Raw genomic sequence first — 19,783 nt, 5'->3', positions numbered from 1 at the left:
AATACTGGCTGGGCAGGAATCATAGATTTCATATCATTGGCCGGCTCCTGCATGACATTCGTAAATATGCAATTCATAACTGTTGAAAAATGAGGTACATCAGCTGATAAGACTACCAAAATATTATGCCTCTACCTACCCGTTTTATTTCGTATTTAAAACCTGTAGAGCTGTAAAAGTATTTTTTAAAGATGAACAAAGTAATATGCATTTTTTCTGATTTTGATTTGGTAAGAGACTTGTTTTTTTATTGACCTATATTCTCTCCATAGGTCAATAAACCATTTTGTTTCTGCAAAATAAAGAGTTGCTTTAAACATCTTTATGGTTGACTTACACTTTACTTACAGCCAGCAAAATACTGCTCGTAAGTGATTATAATTGTGTTATAATGTCATACAATTGCTAATAACTTTATACAGTGTTGTCACTTTACTAAAAGCTCTTAAAGTCATCCTATAGCATATTATTGATATTTATAAGGCATTACGCCCTTTCTGTAACCGAGCATTTAGTATCTTTTCTATGTTGAGAGGTTCTATGTGTGTCTTTACTACTGGCTAGAGTAAGGATGGTTATAATGTGTTATGTGACCCAGGACTTCAGATTCTTTATTCAAACACTTGTCACTTGAGTATGCAGGTATAAAACATTATAAGTACTTAATTATAATACATTATGTCCACACTTGTAATAATTTATAAACCTTGGTACAAGTTCTTATACATGATTATACACCATTATAATGACATGTATGAAGTATTATAAATGCATTATAACGGCTTATGCATGTGCTCCTAATGCATTATAAACTAGACCTTCATAGAAAGTGTTACCGACTTATTTAGTGTAATTGGATTAATAAATATTTCCTTAATTTTATTGGAGGCACTGCCACTTATTCGTAATTTTGAAATAGGGAATAAAGGTTGAAAAGGTAATAATTCGGAAATACAGGTAAAAGCACCACTAAATTGGAAACTGTACCCAGGCCCCCTCCCAAAGTACTAATCCACCTAATAGATTTGCATAACAGAATATGGGACTGGGGTTACAAATGTATGCAGCAAGGTGCAGATTCTTTGCCAGTCTGTTTTTGCAAGTGCAGTTTTCATTGCAGTCATCTCTTTGGGCAGCAGCATCAGCAGTGGCGTTGCTAGGGTCTGTTGGGGCTCCAAGCAAGAAATCCCTGAGGCCCCCACAATTTCCTGGACATTTGAGATGAATACTGAAAAAATAGATTAGTGATTCTCAAAGTGAGGTCCAGGGACCAACAGAGGTCCCTGAACGCCCAGGCCTATCAATAATTGTTGTTGTAAATAAGTGACCAGGGCCTCCCTAGCGGCTGGGGGCTCCAAGCAACTGCCTGGCTTGCCTGTCTGCAAGCCCCGCCCCTGAGCATCAGAGCCAGTGACCCTAAGAAACTGAATAAACCGAAAAAGAAGGCTGGCTCTGTGCTGGGGACTGCTCTGGAGCCCCTGGAGTTGGTTGTTGATGATGGACAGGATTTCACATCCCCTGCATGACCTATTAATCAGTAAACTGTTTATAGTTGAAGACTTCTTCAAATCTGCTGTAGTAAGGACCACTACAAAAAGTCATTCCTACCCACTGCAATAATGCTGTACAATGATTCCCCTCTGTGCAGGAGAGGAGACTTATCTTCTGAGGGAGGGAACTTAATTTTCAACAGTAACTTTACACATTCAGCTTTAATATGCACTAAGAGCTCTATCTTATGTTAATTTTTTTTTTTTTTTAATCTAGCACAGTAGTTTCTATGCACGTGTGTGTATTTTAAAAAATAGTGCGTTTCTAGCGAGCTAGCCGGTGACATTACCACAATCACTGCATCAATGGTTTGAGGTCCAAAACTCCACTTCCCATGTGACACTCAGAGTGGCAGAGGGCCATGGATCTCATGAACTAGGACCAATGGTCAAGGCTGCCCTATAGGTGGAAGAATGGACACCAGCAGCAAAAAAACACTTCTCTCCTGGCAAACAGTTACCTAAGTGTTTATTGTCAAAACACAAGCCATAGGATGTGTCAAATCAGCACAGCCAATACATAAAAATTAAATTTAAACAGGGCATCAGTTTAGCCGACAAGCAGTCAAACTGCAGGCAATGGAAGGTATTAGGCCCACAATGAAAGGTCTAGTGCAGGCTGGTGAGCGAATAAAAACAAAAATTCCATGTAGCACTCCAATATTTCCACTCAAAAGGCCCCTCTCTGGTGATTATATTTTGGTACATAACATGAGAACCATCAACGCAATATTTGAGGCAGAAACCCCAGTTGTTCCAGACCCATACACACTCCTGACTCCATACACACAATGGCACACAGTGATTGGTTTATGTTTCGCCTTTTTCAGTGTTCCACTGCAACCAGACTCACAGTACCTCTTTGCATTCGCGTCAGGGACATACACATACACCCACATTCCACAGGGCTATAATTAAAGCCCAACAGTGTTTAACGTAAGGAAACATTGCAAAACCCAAAGCAGCAGTATTTAGCTGCCTTTAATGCATATCTGAAACTATTATTCAGGCGAGTGGTGGCTGAACGTTGTGAAGTGCTGAGGTAAGCGTATCGTCTCACTTCCTGGTCTGGTCGCTGTGTTAGTAGTACCGTACATCTGTCGCTCTTGCGAAGTGTAATTTGCTCTGTCAGATTGTGAATCAGTCCCGATTCTTTTGTTTGAAGCCCTAGAACAAGACAGGAGAAATCTTTAGTTCACAGATGTGAAGTTTATTCAGGTCACAGGTAAAGCAAGGCAGCGCTGGGCTCGAAGTGACAGAGCCTGTGGAACCATCTTCCAGTTATCGCCCGGAAAGCAGACACTGTCTCTACATTTAAGAGCAGGCTTAAAACTTTCTTTTTTGATAAAGCTTATAGATAGGGCTGGCTCTGAGGACTGAGGCAGATGGCCGCCCACCCAGAGCCTGGTTCTGCCTGAGGTTTCTGCCTGTTAAAAGGAAGTTTTTCCTTGCTATTGTTGCCAAGTGCTTGCTCATGAGGGAATTGTTGGGTCTCTGTAGATAAAAGAGCTCGGGCTGTACCAGTTCTATATGGAAAGTGTCCTGAGACAACTTCTGTTGTGATTTGGCGCTATACAAATAGATTAAATTGAATTGAACTAAAAGAGTCAGAGTGCTGGCCCAAGACTTGTAGTCCTACAAAAGAGTAGTTGAATAGACTCAATCAAGGTGTTGACAACCTTGGCAAATGGAGAACATAAAGTCAGCAGAGATAAGATACAGTTCTGCCAGCAGCAGGTTGAACACCTGGGCAGACAGTTACATTGAACTTGGAAATCCAAATTAAAATTTCAGTAAGCCATTTTATTCATATGTCACAGAATGTTCATGCTATGCTAGTGCAGTTGTGACATGCAAGACATACCCACAGGTAAACAACTATTGCCTTATCACAGCACAAAAGTGGATACTGTACAGCAAAGGCAGCCACTCTGCCACTAGGATTAGTATTAGTATTAGTATTAGTATTAGATTAGTATTCAGAGTGGTATACCATTAATCCAGCCTCCAAAATGGTTAGACCCGCTGATGGTACACCACATGATTGTGCCCAGTACACTGATGCTTCTGTGAAAGTCTGAGAAGATTTGCTTAACCAACCAAAAGTGTTAGCTATCATCATTAATGATGAATTAGCTCAGGAAGCAGTGACGGGCTAAAAATGTTTGGGGGTAACACTAGTAGAAGAGATTTATCCTCCCTAATCCAGACAAAGGCAATGTGTATGAAAAAATTGTTTGTCTTCAAAGGGGGTAGTTCATAGCACCCATACAGGACTGTGAAGAGGTCCAGCAGGACATTTTGTGGCACCGACGTCAATGGTTCACACCCTGATCAAAGATGTGCTTGTCAAGACCATTGCTCAATGGGAGGATTCCCTTCCCACAAGAATAAGGTACATCATGTTGTGGGACAACTACAGGGTAGGACACTAGATTGGGCTGAGGCATTCCTGATTAACCAGCCTATTTTCTCCCTTTCTTTTGAGCAGTTTGTACAAAGTCTAACAATTGTGTTTGATCATGTCACATGGGAATGGCATCCAGCCGATTGACAACACTGAGGCAGGGTTCATAAAGTGTGGGAGATTTCTCCGTGGAGTTCTTTTAGCAGCTGACTCGAAATGGAATGAGGCTGTTTTCTGCAGCATTTTTTGTGATGCTTTGTCAGGGCAGAAAAAGCATGAATTCACCATCTGTGATGGTGCAGCTAATTTGGACTTGAGCTCCACAGCTATACGGTTGGACAACCGTCTAAGGCAATACTTTTGGGAGAAGTTGGAACGCTACATACAACTGGGCAACAGGGAGAGTAGTAAGCCAGAACCCACACTGCCATGCCACCTGCTTTCGACCTGCAATACTCTTCGGGGAGCATCCACCAGTTCACTCACCAACACATCTCACATCTATACCCCCTGAATATCATAATCTAAAGGAGGTTTTCAGTAAAGAACTCGCCTTGTCCTTACCTCCAGACAGGATGACTGTGTGATCTATCTTCTCTCAGGTGCACCCATACCCTCCAGCAGGCTATTCAGTTTGTCTCACCCTGAAATAAAGGTTATGGAAAAGTATTTTCAGGAGAATTTGGCTGCAAGCATTATCCATCCCTCTTCCTCCCCAGTTGGTGCCGGGTTTTTCTTTTGTGAGGAAGAAAGACAAAACGCTGTGTCCAGTGGTGTAGTGGTGCCTGAAGAAGTGGGTATTCTCTTAATTTTTAGTGACCTGTACAGCAAAGGATAAACTATTCCTTATTCCTTAGTCCATCCACACATGACAATTGGACAGCTATTCTCTCACCTTGTGTGGGTCTCTTGGAGCAGTTGATCATCAGCAGATAGTGTAGACCAAAATGTGCTACCATTGTAAATTAACATTATTTGTCAAGCGGCAGTTTGCAAATATTACTGGTCCTACACAGGCCTAATGCATATATATTCCCATTCCATTCCATTTTCTATACCGACTATCCCTTTCTGGGTTGCGGGGGGGCTGGAGCCTATCCCAGCTGTCAACGGGCGAGAGGCAGGGTACACCCTGAACCGGTCGCCAGTTGATTGCAGGGAATGCATACATATGAAATATAATACAGATGATATATTCAAACATGGTGTTTCAGTCAGAGATTAGTTTATTTTTAATAAATATTAAGAACCAATACCATTCAATATCAGTAACCTGGTATTGCTGGCATGCTGCATCAAACAGATTTTTTAAACCAGTTTCAGTAAGAAAATACTTCAGAGAGTAAGCACTGCTATGACAATAGCAGAGAGGAGGATATATTATTTCTCATACTGTGGCAATGCATCCATGTTCATGTTTCACCTTAAATAAAAAACAGACATAAAAAATTAGATAAACTCAAATATGTACAGTGCTATAAAAGTACATTCCTATAAATTTGGTTTCAACAGCTGAACGCTATTTACATATTCAGTACCTCTTCAGGTATATATAGCCTAAATACCATCGTAAATATCAAATATCATCATCATTCAAAGAATTCAACAATATATTCAAACAATTTCATAACAAAATAACTAATTTTGTTAACCCACAGTTAAACCACAGTGATATACTCTCTCAACCCAATGCTGGTTTTCTAAATAAGTGCTTATATTTTTGGCTCAAGGGACTTAACATCAGATAGGTACTTAGGTAAGTAGAGCAATACTTACATAAACATCAAATAACAGATAACCATCTTTTGAACATAAGATTTATTGTCACTGCAGATTGTTAAACCCATACTCGGAGGCCTACCAGCATTGGCATTGTTTAACATTTCCGCCGGCGTTGATGACATAAGACGTAACCATTTACACATAATATAATTCATTCAAAAACATTAAATAAGAAAGCAGAGACATTTTATAGTTTAACATGTTTAATCAATTATTTGCATGTTAACGCTTTCCCCTTGAATTTTTGTCTTCTCCTACACTTAGTAGTTTCAGTCCCAACTTGTGAAACTGAGGCGGAAGAGTCCATCCTTGTAACTGTCTAAGAGACATTTTTTTTTACTAAAATTTAATTGAAGTGTTTATTTACATTCTTTGTCATAATTTCATTAATGTTTCAATTCATGGTCTTTGTTAAAAAGATAACTTTAAAATGATTTAAAAATATATATCGCCTTTAAAAATATTGTTTAAAAAGTTCCTATTGTTCCTTGTGTCATTTTATTTTGACACAGAGTAATAGGTCACATGACTAGAGTTCAGGGGTTGCACGTGTGGCATTTTGGGTCAAAGCAGCATGGCTACAGAGCAGAGCGCCAACATGGCTACAGAGCAGAACGTAAATATAGTTGCAGAGGAAGTACATACTGCTAACATTCTACATGGTTCAAGAGGCGCACACGGTAACTCTTAATTTATTTTTTCATTTGTTTAATATTTGCTATAATGTTTGTATGAGTGACCTTGAATGGACAATTTAACGTTTTCATGCTATGTCATGCTAACTCGCTGGGACCGGTCAAATATTGTTGTTGAGCCTGTCTAAAAGCTGGACATTTGTTGAGAGAGAAATGTGTATTTCAAAACATTGTTTTTTATGTCTTTATTTCTATAGTTTTCACAGTGTCTGCGGAGGAGGAAACAAAGATTAAAACTTAAAAGACATCTGTATTTTGCGTGGCCATTATTTATTGAACCAGTGTAGCTACAATCCTCATATATAGAAAGGGGTGGCAGTGAACTGTGCCAAGTGTGGTTGAGAGGAGAGGGTGCCAAATTGATTAATGTATTTATGTATTCTTTAATGCATCTAAGAGATCGTAGGGTCATTGCAATTTATTATGTTTTTTATTATGTTGTTATGTTTATGATAATGTAATAATGGTTATATTGAATTGGACCTGTGATGTATTGGTTGTTAACTGAGAAATAATTATGTTTTGTTTCTGTAGGAGGGGCTAAGAGTATAAAGGTGGCTAGCACCCATGGGTGCCAGCTCACTCTGCCTAACTCCAGTCAGTTGCTAGGACCAAGACTGCTGGCCTAGTGCATAGGGCCCCACCAAGGGCTTAGCCTATGCTATGGTTTCTAGATTAGTTTTGCTTTAGTCATTGTTTATGTAGTTTTCATGAGCCATTATCTAATTTTTATTTTTATTTTTTTTTTCATTTGAAGACTTTTTTTTGCATTTTTGTATTTTGTTACAGCTCAGTCCGTAAATAGTCCTGGTTTCTCGACAATAAAATACCACGTGGTGATACTACAGCCTGCATCAGCCTGTGTCTTCCTCTTCTACCCACTCGCCATCTTAACAATACTGTACAGAGAATATAGCTTCTGCAGAAAAGCTTTTAAGTGATTGACAGAGTTAACCTCATCAACTGCATCTGACACAGCTAGTTCAAGTCTATGGTTCATACAGTGCCACACAAAAAGCTTTGGAAATGTCAAGGTCAACCTGGTTGCTACTCCTGACTTTTTTCCTAACATGACTCTGGCTCTGTCAGATATAACGGTTAAGATAAGATAGCACTTTATTGATGCCACGCCGGGGACATTTAGCAAGTTACAAAAGCAAGCACAGTGGCATAAAGAGGTCCAAATAAAAATATAGAAGTATACCACATACAGAATAGAAAAAACAACTATGTATATGTACATTTGAACAGATTATACAAATGTACAAACAGTTACCCAGTTTTCATGAAGCCATTCTTTTATAAAGGTTAAACAAGTGAGTAAACCCTCTACTATGCCATCTGCTCTCTGATTTTCCAGTTCAGCAAGCTCGAGAAATATGAATTCATAGCTTTCCTCTTGAATTGATGCTTTTATCATGACAGCTTTGTGACTGTGAAGAGGCGTTGTCAATTAGGACAGCTAACTTACTCAATGATGCTATTATGATACTGATAATTTTGCTCTGCATCTCATTGGCAATATTTGTTTGGTTATTTGTGTTGTACTATAGAGTGAATGTCCATGCGTATTGAGTCCATCTTTATACCATTCAATTCGTGCAGCTCAATGAGGCTCTCATGGTCAGAAAAGGGTTTGCTCTTTTTGACCAAATGGTATAGTCTGTTCGAAACACAGCTTCGGTTTCATTCATGTAGGACCCAGTCATAGCCTCCATTGTATTTCCAATTACCACTTCTTTCTGTTGCTCTTCCATCTTCACAACTAGAGCATGTGCCTTGGACAAAGCATGTTTCCTCACCTTATTTCTCAAGGCTGACAGACTTGTCTCTCTACTTCCCTGGCCAGACGCTTGAATTTCAAAGTTCATCCATTCTCTCGAGAGAGATACACCTTGCTCCTTGTGGATCCCAGTAGAGTTCACACTGCTACAGACCAGACACCCTGTGAAGCATAAACGATGTAACTACTTTATTCACATGTCCATTTCTCCCGCATACATACTAGCACACAAACACACTATATATATTTCCCTGTGTCCACTGTTTTAGAAGCTGCCAAAACTGACATTTACCTAAGCCTACTCAATTTTTTGTTTTTGTATCCTAACCAAGGGTTCTTGGATGTAAAATCTTCTTTCAGATTGGCAGTCCACACGTCTGGCCAGTCATTATTGGTGTCTACTAATGATGGGTCGTACCGTGCCAATGCTTCGGAGCATGTGTCGAGAAATCCCGGAAGTGTTTAGTGAAGCGCATATCGACGCTTGTGTTACATTATTACATGTGTTTTATGTTTGTTATGCAATGTACTATACAATGCAATGTCTTTTCTTTTAATTCAAGTGTTTGTTGTGCGCTAAAGACCTGGGGTACAACAACAACACCTCATCCATGCTGAGGCATTTTTGTGCTTTGCATGAAAATAATGAGGGGAATGTGCCTGGACCCTGCCCATATTTTGTTTCTGAATAAAAATAAATGAAGTCCACAAGTTGCACAATCAAATTCACTGCCCTCTTCATGTTCACAAGCACATCAACTGCACCTCACCTTGTTAAAACAGTGCAACAGTTTGAAAACAATTGTTCTCCTGTCATTATGAGTAACTCAAACGTTGACGTTTATTGATAAACACTTGACGAGTAATATTAGATTCCATGTATTGTCATGTTACATACCCATAATACACTAAACAAAAATATTAATTTTGTTTATATGAATGGATACATGAATGATACCTGAAATGCATTTATTAAGATGAATTGATTTATTTTACTTGGCAGTCATTCCCGAAGCTGCGCTGTTGTAGGACAGTCTTGAGTGTATTACAAATAGATAAAATTACCTATAATATATCTGGCTGTTTAACAGTCTTTGACCAGCAGGGGGGTTTACCTATGCAATCATCTCATGTGATAGACAAACCCAAAAAACACACACGCACACACTGCACCAATGATACCACTACAATCAAAAGCATAATAAATCACTGCAAGCCAATAAATAATAATCACTGCAAGCAAAATAAGAATAAATCACTGCAATCACCCAGTTTTCCTGTTATATCTATAACAAGCAAAGTTTACTTATTGTTCACAGGTGGAGTCAACCAATTCAGACATGCTGGGGATGTAGGTGGAGTCATTGGGATCAACAAAATTGGAACTGATTTCTGATCTGATGGTTGACACACCTCTGCAACATTGCATGGCAGTCGGGGACGGTGCCTCTGGACTGGCAGACTGGGGTGGTGGTCCCTGTCTAAAAACGGGGACCGGAGGGTGTGTTCCAACTATCGGGGGATCACACTCCTCAGCCTCCCTGGGAAAGTCTATTCCAGAGTACTGGAGAGGAGAATCCGGCCGATAGTCGAACCTCGGATTCAGGAGGAACAATGTGGTTTTCGTCCTGGCCGTGGAACACTGGACAAGCTCTGTGCCCTCCACAGGGTGCCTGACGGTTCATGGGAGTTTGCCCAACCAGTCCACATGTGTTTTGTGGACTTGGAGAAGGCATTCGACCGTGTCCCTCGCGTCATTCTGTGGGAGGTGCTCCGGGAGTATGGGGTTGGAGGCCCTCTGCTGAGGGCTGTACAGTCCCTGTACAACCCGAGCAGGAGCTTGGTCCGCATTGCCGGCAGTAAGTCGGACCTGTTCCCGGTGCATATGGGACTCTGGCAGGGCTGCCCTTTGTCGCCGGTTCCGTTCATTATTTTTATGGACAGAATTTCTAGGCGCAGCCAGGGGCCGGAGGGGGTTGCGTTCGGGAGCCGGCAGATTTCGTCTCTGCTTTTTGTGGATGATGTTGTCTTGTTGGCTTCCTCGAGCCAGGACATTCAGCATGCACTGGGGCGGTTCGCAGCTGAGTGTGAAGCAGCTGGGATGAGAGTCAGCACCTCCAAGTCCGAGGCCATGGTTCTCGACCGGAAAAAGGTGGCTTGCTCCCTCCAGGTTGGGGGAAAGTTTCTGCCTCAAGTGGAGGAGTTAAGTATCTTGGAATCTTGTTCACGAGTGAGGGAAGGATGGAGCGTGAGATTGACAGGCTGATCGGTGCAGCGGCAACAGTAATGCAGTTGCTGTATCGGTCTGTAGTGGTGAAGAAGGAGCTGAGCCGAAAGGCTAAGCTCTCGATTTACCGGCAATCTATGTTCCTACCCTCACCTATGGTCATGAACTTTGGGTCATGACTGAAAGAACGGGGTCCTTTTTTTTTTTTTTTTTTTTTTTTTTAACCTTTATTTAACCAGGCAAGTCGTTAAGAACACATTCTTATTTACAATGCCAGCCTGGCAAAAGGCAAGAGCCTTTTGAGGAGAAGGGGACAGGGACTAGAGGGATATCAAAAGATAAAAGAAACAGCAACACATACAACGTACATTACATAAAAGACAATAGCATAAAACACAACCACGGGCCAGTGGCTAACAAATAACAACATCAGGTAGTGCAGCAACAACAAAAGTAGCGCACACATGCAGCAGGACGGGAGAAGCAACATCAGCAAAAATAAAAGTAGTAATGTAGTAAAAGTAATGCAACAAATATACAAACAGACCAACAACAAATAGTAAGAGAGACTGACAGAGCAATAACAATAGCAGCAGAAACAAGAAGCATACAATGAGCAAACAGAAAACAGCTGACAGACAGAAGTTTTACATACAAGCGGCTGAAATTAGTTTCCTCCGCAGGGTGGCAGGGCGCTCCCTTAGAGATAGGGTGAGGAACTCTGTCACCCGGGAGGAGCTCAGAGTAGAGTCACTGCTCCTCCACATCGAGAGGAGTCAGCTGAGGTGGCTCGGGCATCTCTATTGGATGCCCCCTGGACGCCTCCCTAGAGAGGTGTTCTAGGCATGCCCCACCGGGAGGAGGCCCTGAGGAAGACCCTGGACACGCTGGAGTGACTATGTCGCTTGGCTGGCCTGGGAATGCCTCGGGATCCCACTGGAAGAGCTAGAGGAAGTGTGCCGGGGGAGGGAAGTTTGGGCGTCCCTGCTCAGACTGCTGCCCCCGCAACCCGGCCCCGGATGAAGCGGGAGAAGATGGATGGATGGATGGATGGATGGATGGATGGATGGATGGATGGATGGATGGATAGATGCTAGGTTCTTATCACAGCAGTAGCATCAGTGTGAGGTGCATTCAATGAGCCTGACAGTCACAGTCAGAAATTAAACACCCTGTATTTGGCAGGTGGGAGATATTAATTTCAGGAGTGTTTTCTTTTTCAAAAACTATATTGCACATACCTATAATGTTTCTGTTAACATAACAGGCATTTGCAAAGACATACCTCAACATACCTGTATTCAGTTACTTCCTGCCACTTTACCGAGGATGGTGTTTGGATGAACACAGAAATGTCTTTGTGATGTTCTTTAAATTATCCAGTAATTTTAATAAACCTTTTTAAAAGTAAAATCCCAACCTACAAATGACCTACTTTTTATTGCACGAACAACTAAGAAATACATTATGCTATAATTACTCAAGAGGCTCTGTTAACCACTACTGCAGCCTGGAGATACCCAGTTGTGATGGCCATGACATCATAAGATGTTTGGTGTTGTCAGCCTGAGCCTTTGCCTGTGAGTGCAGCTCCTTGATTGGAGTAATGTCAGACTGTGCTTAGAGTGAGGAGGTTATTTGAGTTCCTGCAGTCACATTAGCTGTGTCCCAGTTCAGCGGCTGCATCCTTCGATAGATTTGAAGGCCGATTACGTCATAACGCTGCGCGAAGGCTGTCCCAATTCGTCCAAATTCGAAGGATCCTCCAAATGCAGCCGACAAATGCGTCCTCCTTTTCCCTGTATTCGGAGGATGCGTCGCTACTATCCTTTGCGGCCTCCCATATCCCAAGATGCTTTGCGCACCGATTCTTTTTTTTTAATAATGGCGACCTGTTGATATGAGGAGCTCAGTTAACTGTTAACCTTATTAAAACCCTTCACTTAAAAATTTACAAGCTCGCATGTGAGCTAATATCTTATTTTATACCATGGTCTGGGTGAATACTCGATTCTGATTGGCTGCAGGGTGTCCGTTAAAAAGTGTTGTAGGACACCTATAGAAAAGTTCCCGTCAAATAGCCTGATTGTTCTAAATTATTGCGCTGGCTCAAATGCTAGTTGGTAACCGTGGCAACAGAAACTCAGAACATACGTTATTTCACAGTTTATTTATCACAACAGCAAGACAGCAGACAACATGAGTGATTTTATAGTTTCCTTTAACCACATTTAATGATCAGAGTGAATGGTGGATAATATTTCTTGCAATAAAAATGATTTAGGAAACTATCTGTGGACTTTGAGTCTTTGAAACAAAATTTGGCATCATCCTCTGGACACACACAAGCGGTAAGAAGTGCACTTGTCCTCTGAAATGATACTTTGTATCACGTGAAAAACTTACGATTTCAACGGTAAAAACACAACATTAACGTATTAATAATTGATTTAATATTTATTTCTTTCGTAAGTGACCATGGTATAAGCGGGATAATGCCCTTCGCGGTGTCCATTATCAGAAATGAATGGACGACGCGGAGGCGTGAACCGTCCGACGCGAAGCTGTGAAGATATTCACATCAGGTGCATTTGTAAGTTGTATAATAGGCTACATTTTGCGCCTCTTACAAGCGATAGGAGCTGTACTAGCGCATCTTTGCACCCCGTACATGTGTTTTTCCCGGGTTAGGAGGGAAGAAGTTATGACGTCGTGACGCAATCAGGAAATGCTCCGAAGGCTAGACCGTCCCATTTAGCGATAGTTGATGCGGCCAACGGAGGAGCCTCCGAAGCCGTTGCCTCCGGAGACTGCGTAGGCTGGGTCCTCCGAAGGATGCAGCCGCTGAATTGGGACGTAGCTTACCGCAGTGAAGTTAGTTTTAAGTTGGATATTCGACAGACATTTGCTCCTACGCCGCTCCAATATCATTCGCCATATATGAAAAATTAATAAAAATTATTTGGAGATTTAAAATGTAAAAACAAGAGGTGTATCTCATGCAGCCAGTGGAGAACTGTCATCCCACACTGATTTTGAGTCCATTGGTCACATGACCTGGGAGCTATTGAGCTAAAATGCTAATATTTACATGTAAAAAATTAATAATAATTAAAAAAAAAATAAAGAAAATTTAATTAAAAAAACCCCTGGAAATGTTCCTTATGCCAATAGAAAAAAGGGGCATATGTTACAATAAAATAATTGTAGCCCTACTAGTGTTGCATCATGTTACTCAACTGGCTGCATGAGATACACCTCTTGTTTTTACATTTTACACCGTTTATAATTTTTATTAATTTTTCATATATAAATATTAGCATTGTAGCTCAATAGCTCCCAGGTCATGTGACCAATGGACTCAAAATCAGTGTGGGATGATAGTACTCCACTGGCTGCATAAGATACGCCTCTTGTTTTTACATTTTAAATCTCCAAATAATTATTATTAATTTTTTACATGTAAATATTAGCATTTTAGCTCAATAGCTCCCAGGTCATGTGACCAATGGACTCAAAATCAGTGTGGGATGACAGTACTCCACTGGCTGCATGAGATACACCTCTTGTTTTTACATTTTAAATCTCCAAATAATTTTTATTAATTTTTCATATATGGCGATTGATATTGGAGCGGCTTAGGAGCAAATGTCTGTCGAATATCCCACTTAAAACTAACTTCACTGCGGTCACAGACCGTGTGTCTCACAGCCTCGTTGCCAGTTCGTTGTACTTCACGGTCCTCGTCCCAGCAATCTCATAGTCACGTCATAAGTGTCTGTTTTGTGTACGACCTCGTTTTCTGCCTTCGACCTTGCCTTTTGCCTCTCATCTCTGGATACCTCTGCTTGTTTGACTGATCACCCGTGTACCGAATCCTGCCTGGTAATAAACCTGCCTTTTTGCCTGAACTGAATCTGTGTCATGCAATTGTGTCCGCCTGTTATGTGTTCTGGGGAGTTCATGACAATTCTGTGGGACCAGCAGTAATGTTGTGCAGAATTATGTACACCCCCTCCCCATTTTCGATTATTATTATTATTATTTCATATTTTTATTTTTATTTTTATTTTTTTAATATAATTGTTATTTTGTATATTATAAGGTTGACATATATGTTCTTATGCAGAAATCACTTCAGTATATTGCAGCAAGTGTAAACATGAAGCTACAGCTTTAATTCTCTACTGTGATGGTTAATACTATAAATATGGAGAAGTTCATATTTCCTTTTGCACACTGCGACCACCTTCACTTCTTTTTGCACACTGCGACCACCTTCACTTGCACCTTCTGTGTACTTAACATTTAAGTATACACACAGTAATATTGCATTTTATGTATATTGTATATACGTTTTAAATGCTGACTTTTTAGGTCCTGTGAGTTTATTTTTTCTTATTTGTGAGTTTATTTTATTTTAGTTGTGAGTTCTCTTATTTTATTTTATTTTATTCTTATTTTATTTTATTTTATTTTAATTTAATATCTTTTCCTTCTACACGGGGGTTGCAATGCAAATTTCATTGACATGTCCATGCTCAATGACAATAAAAGCAATCTTGAATCTTGAATCTTGAATCTTGAAGTTCAGACAGGCACGGACGACAGCTAAAAGGGGTCCTTTTCGGGGTACGATGTACAGGCTCGCATACGTCAGTGAGTGGACCGAGCAGGGGCTGAAGGCGGTTGGCACAACTGGACTGTGAATGGACAGGAGATGGCAGGAGGAAGTGACGGATCAGGAAGTGAGATGGGAGGAATTGAAGGAGGTGGCGGGAGCGATGACATCTGGAGTATTGCAGGGCAGCGACTAAATAGTAGGCGAAAATGGAAAAAACATTGTCAGCAGACTGAAACAGGGAGTGCAGAGGGATCAGACACTGAACAAAGTGTGATAGGATCAACAGGGCAGAACGAGGAGTATAAAGTTAGCATAAAACTTTGTCAAGACGGGGCTTTGTTCGGTGAGTGGAATCCTATTTTGCTTACAAAGTCAATAAATAGGTTGCTTGGAACCGTTAAGAATGCTAAAATCCTACGTAATGGCTCGCTGCTAATATTTTGCAAAGATAGTGCACAGCAAGGGAAGACTATTCGGATAACTAAAATTGATGGTAAGAAGGTGCAATGCTCACTGTTAGAGGACAATAGGCTGGCCCGGGGAGTCATTTCTGGAATACCTTTGGTTGTATCAGTTGAACAAATTAAAGATAATACCGAAGGGGCGAAAGAACTAGAAGCAAAGCGGCTGAAAACAACCAGGAATGGGGAAAAGTGTGACAGTTTGTCCATCATGATCAAATTCGAAGTCAGACTACTGAGTAGAGTGTACATGGGGTATATGAGCTATGAGGTCAGGCCATACATTCCTCCACCGCTCAGATGCTTTAAGTGCCAGAAATATGGCCATGTAGCGGCGGTTTGCAAAGGCAAACAAAGATGCGGTAGATGTGTGGGTGAGCATGAGTATGGGAAGTGTGGAGAAGGAGCAAAACTTAAATGTTGCAATTGTGGGGGAGAGCATAACTCGGCTTATTGAGGGTGTGTAGCTAGCAAGAGAGCGGCAGAAATACAGAAAATCAAAATCTCTCAGGGGATTACATATGCAGAGGCAATAAAGAAAGTGCCCAGGCAGGTTAGACACCCCTAAAGCGGTGGAAGCAGACAATAACAGCAAACCCTGTGGAGGATGTGCCAAGTGTGCTGTGAAAGAAGACCAGTTAATTATGAGTAAAAGTGAATTTGTGCTGTTTGTAGTGGAGGTGATTAATTGCTCTGCACAGACGGACAGGAAGAGGGAGAAAACTAAGATCATAGTTAAAGCAGCAGAGAAATACCTTGGGATAACAGAATTAAAGTGGGAAACAGTGGAGGAAATGTTAAGCAATGAGACATCACAGTCATGGGCTGGTGGCTCCTCATGGTCATAGTTATTCTGCAGTGGAATGCAAGGAGCCTCATTGCTAACGGTCAAGAATTTAAAAAGTTTGTATATTTTGTTTGATATTTATCAGATAAACCCCATGTATTATGCATACAAGAGACATGGTTAAAACCACAGTGGGACTTTGTTATTAATGGCTATACTGCAATTAGGAATGATAGGGAAACAGGAAATGGTGGTGGGGTGGCAACATTTGTGAGGAATGGGATTAATTACAACCTAACTAGTCTAGGGAAGGAGCACGAGTCAATTGGTATTAAAGTATGGGTAGGAAAAAGAAGTTTAACTGTAGTGAACTATTATAATCCATGTAAGAAGCTAAATAGGGATGTAATGGATACTGTCAGTAATGTAATTTATTGAAAGGAGAAAACATGACAGATATTGAGGAACTTAATGGAAAACTGGTTACAGCCATGATGCAGACAGCCGAGAAAACGATGCCAAAAAGCACAGGAGGCAACAGGCAAAAGAATTTACCATGGTGGAATGAACAGTGTAGTAAAGCAGTCAAAATGAGAAATAGAGCATTCAGACGGGTAAGGGCTCATCATACCCTGGAAGCACTAATACAATACAAAAGAGCACAGGCAACAGTTCGAAGAGTTATTAGATCAACAAAACGTACATACTGGAGGCAATACTGCAATAAAATTGGGAGGGAAACACAATTAGCGGACATATGGGGAATGATTAGAAAGATGAGTGGCATTAAGAAAAACTTAGAAATACCAGTGTTACTCGACAATAACATAAAGGCAGTCAGTAATACAGAAAAAGCAGCATTGCTAGCTAAAACATACGTAAAGATTCACAGCTCAGGTAATTTACTACCACAGGCTAAGCTGACTAGAGATAACATTTTGGCGCAAAATTCAGGAATTAAAGATAAGAGGGCTCCATCAGGAGAAGACCTCAATTTGCCATTTACTCTGTTTGAGTTAAAAAGAGCCATTTCGCAGATACGGCAAACTACACCAGGAAAAGATGGCATATGTTACAGTATGCTAACCCACATGATGGACAGTGCTCTGGAATTAGTTCTAGACTTGTACAATAAAGTATGGAATACAGGTAAAATCCCGTCAGCATGGAGGCAGTCAGTCATCATCCCAATATTAAAACCAGGTAAAGACCCATCAAATCCGTCCAGCTATAGGCCAATTGCATTAACATCACAGTTAGGAAAGACCATGCAATGGATGGTAACGAGAAGGTTAACCCACTATTTAGAGAGTAGGGAGCAGATATCAAGACACCAAAGTGGGTTTTGTAAGGGCAGAAACACAATGGACTCAGTATTATGTCTGGAAGCAGAAATAAGGAAAGCTCAAACAAATAAAGAAATGGTACTAGCTGTATTTTTTGATGTTGAAAAAGCATATGACTAGTTGTGGAAAGAGGGTCTACTTATCAAGTTAGATAAATTAGGTATAGGTGGCAGTATGTACAACTGGGTGATAGAATTTTTATTTGGAAGAACAACTGGGGTTGAGTTGGTTCAACGTATTCTGATAGATACCCAGTAGAGAATGGAACTCCACAAGGTAGTGTTTGTAGCCCGCTGCTGTTCAATATAATGATTGATGGGATTTTTGAGCAAGTAGAGCAAAATATTTCTAAATCACTCTATGCTGATGACGGGGCACTTTGGGTCAGGGGTCGAAACCTACAATATGTAAGAAGGAAAATGCAAGCCGCAATACAAAAAGTGGAGGAATGGACAGAAGGTAAACTATTCATATTTACAGATGGGTCAAAAGACCCAGAAACCGGACGTACAGGCACAGCCATGTACATTCCTCAGTATGACATTGCAATAAAAAAGAGAACAACGGACCATATCTCTGTATTCACAGTCAAATTACTAGGAATAATGTTGGCATTAAAGTGGGTAGAAGCAAATAACCAGCCTGAGGTTGTGGTTGCTTCAGACAGCCTATCGGCAATCACCAGTATAGGGTCTGGGGGGTCAGCATGCAGGGAGGATATTATCTACTCTATCTTGAATGTCCTACTGAGATTATGCAATAGAGGGCTGGCTGTTTCCTTCCTTTGGGTTCCCGCCCATGTAGGGGTACAGGGTAACGAGATAGTGGATACATTGGCCAAACAATCAATAAAACATAAATTAATTGACATACCCATACCACTAAGTAAAACAGAGGTTACAACCATCATAAAGGATCACATCCGCAACTCCTGGCAAGACCACTGGGACCTACATGACACAGGTAGACATTTACACAGTATTCAAAGATATGTAGATGCTGGCAGAGGACGAGGCGGGAGCCCAAGGGAAGGGAAGGTCATGAACCGACTCAGGATAGGACATACGGGGCTAAATCATTTGCTTCATAGAATAGGCAAGCACCCCACTGGTCTGTGCGAACACTGCAATAAACCGGAAACTGTTGAACATGTTCTCATACACTGCAATAAATATGAAGAAGAGAGAATGGTATCAGTACTAGGGGAGGAAGGACACACTCTTACGCTAAGGAATTTACTTGGCAATACATCAGGAAGAATATGTGGATACATATATAAATATTTGAAGAGAACCAGAGTACTAGAAAGAATTTAGTTTTTTGTTTTTGTTTTTGTTTTTTTTTTAATCCTGCCAATCTAATGCTCCACACTCCAGTCCAGTAGGTGGCAGTAATGCACCTAGAAGCTGGTTTGACAACCGCCAATAAAAACAAAAGAAGAAGTGGACCAAGCAGGAAGTGTATCAGTAGCTAGGTGAACATGTCTGTGTTGTCTGCACCTGTACCTGAAGAGAGAAGATGCATTAAAGGAGCTTGTTAAAACTCATGCATGCTTGGAGCCTCTTCCTGTCCGAGTGTGCAACAAAAATTGGAGGCACTGCTGGGATGATTAACATTGTGACGAGTGTGAAAGACGAAGTTTGAGTGATGTGGCTTGGGCACATACGGAGACCGACACAGGGACTGGTTATTAGCATTTAATTTTGTCTGCAGAAGACACAAAACACTTAATTTGCCCTCTGGTCCACCGTCTGCACCTCAGCTCCCTCAGCAATGCAGCACTGTGTGAGCTAATTTGTCTATTAACAATATGCATGAATGAAATAAAATTACATTTAAATATGTAATTAATACAACATACAAATTGTTTATGAAATTATTTGTATTTGATTCATATCAAATACTGCTGAAAAATATAAAGTTTAACGTGAATTATATTAACAAATCACCAGAAAACGCTTAACACAGTATATTCACAAAACAAGCAGTGACACCTGGTGGACAGAGTAAAAAGGCACACATGGAGGGGGGAAGTAAACAGAAACAACCGAAAATACAACGTAAAACAAACAAAACATACCTGCAAAAGGGGCAGTTTCCACAGGAAAATTAGAATAACTT

At 40.8% G+C, this 19,783-nt stretch overlaps 1 long non-coding RNA gene across 1 annotated transcript; it reads right to left on the bottom strand.

Moving 5' to 3' along the window:
• Positions 1–2,204: 2,204 nt before the first annotated feature.
• LOC143316716 (uncharacterized) lies at positions 2,205–8,757 on the bottom strand. Its single transcript, XR_013076595.1, has 3 exons — positions 8,237–8,757; positions 4,522–4,601; positions 2,205–2,717 (listed from the first exon to the last, which is right to left on the bottom strand). It is a non-coding gene; the product is annotated as an uncharacterized LOC143316716 (long non-coding RNA).
• Positions 8,758–19,783: the final 11,026 nt, after the last annotated feature.

The sequence above is a fragment of the Chaetodon auriga genome, chromosome 24, assembly GCF_051107435.1.
Source record: "Chaetodon auriga isolate fChaAug3 chromosome 24, fChaAug3.hap1, whole genome shotgun sequence".
NCBI lineage: Eukaryota > Metazoa > Chordata > Actinopteri > Chaetodontiformes > Chaetodontidae > Chaetodon > Chaetodon auriga.
The sequence above is the reverse complement of the archived record's forward strand: the minus strand, read 5'-3'. Positions and strand labels throughout refer to the sequence as shown.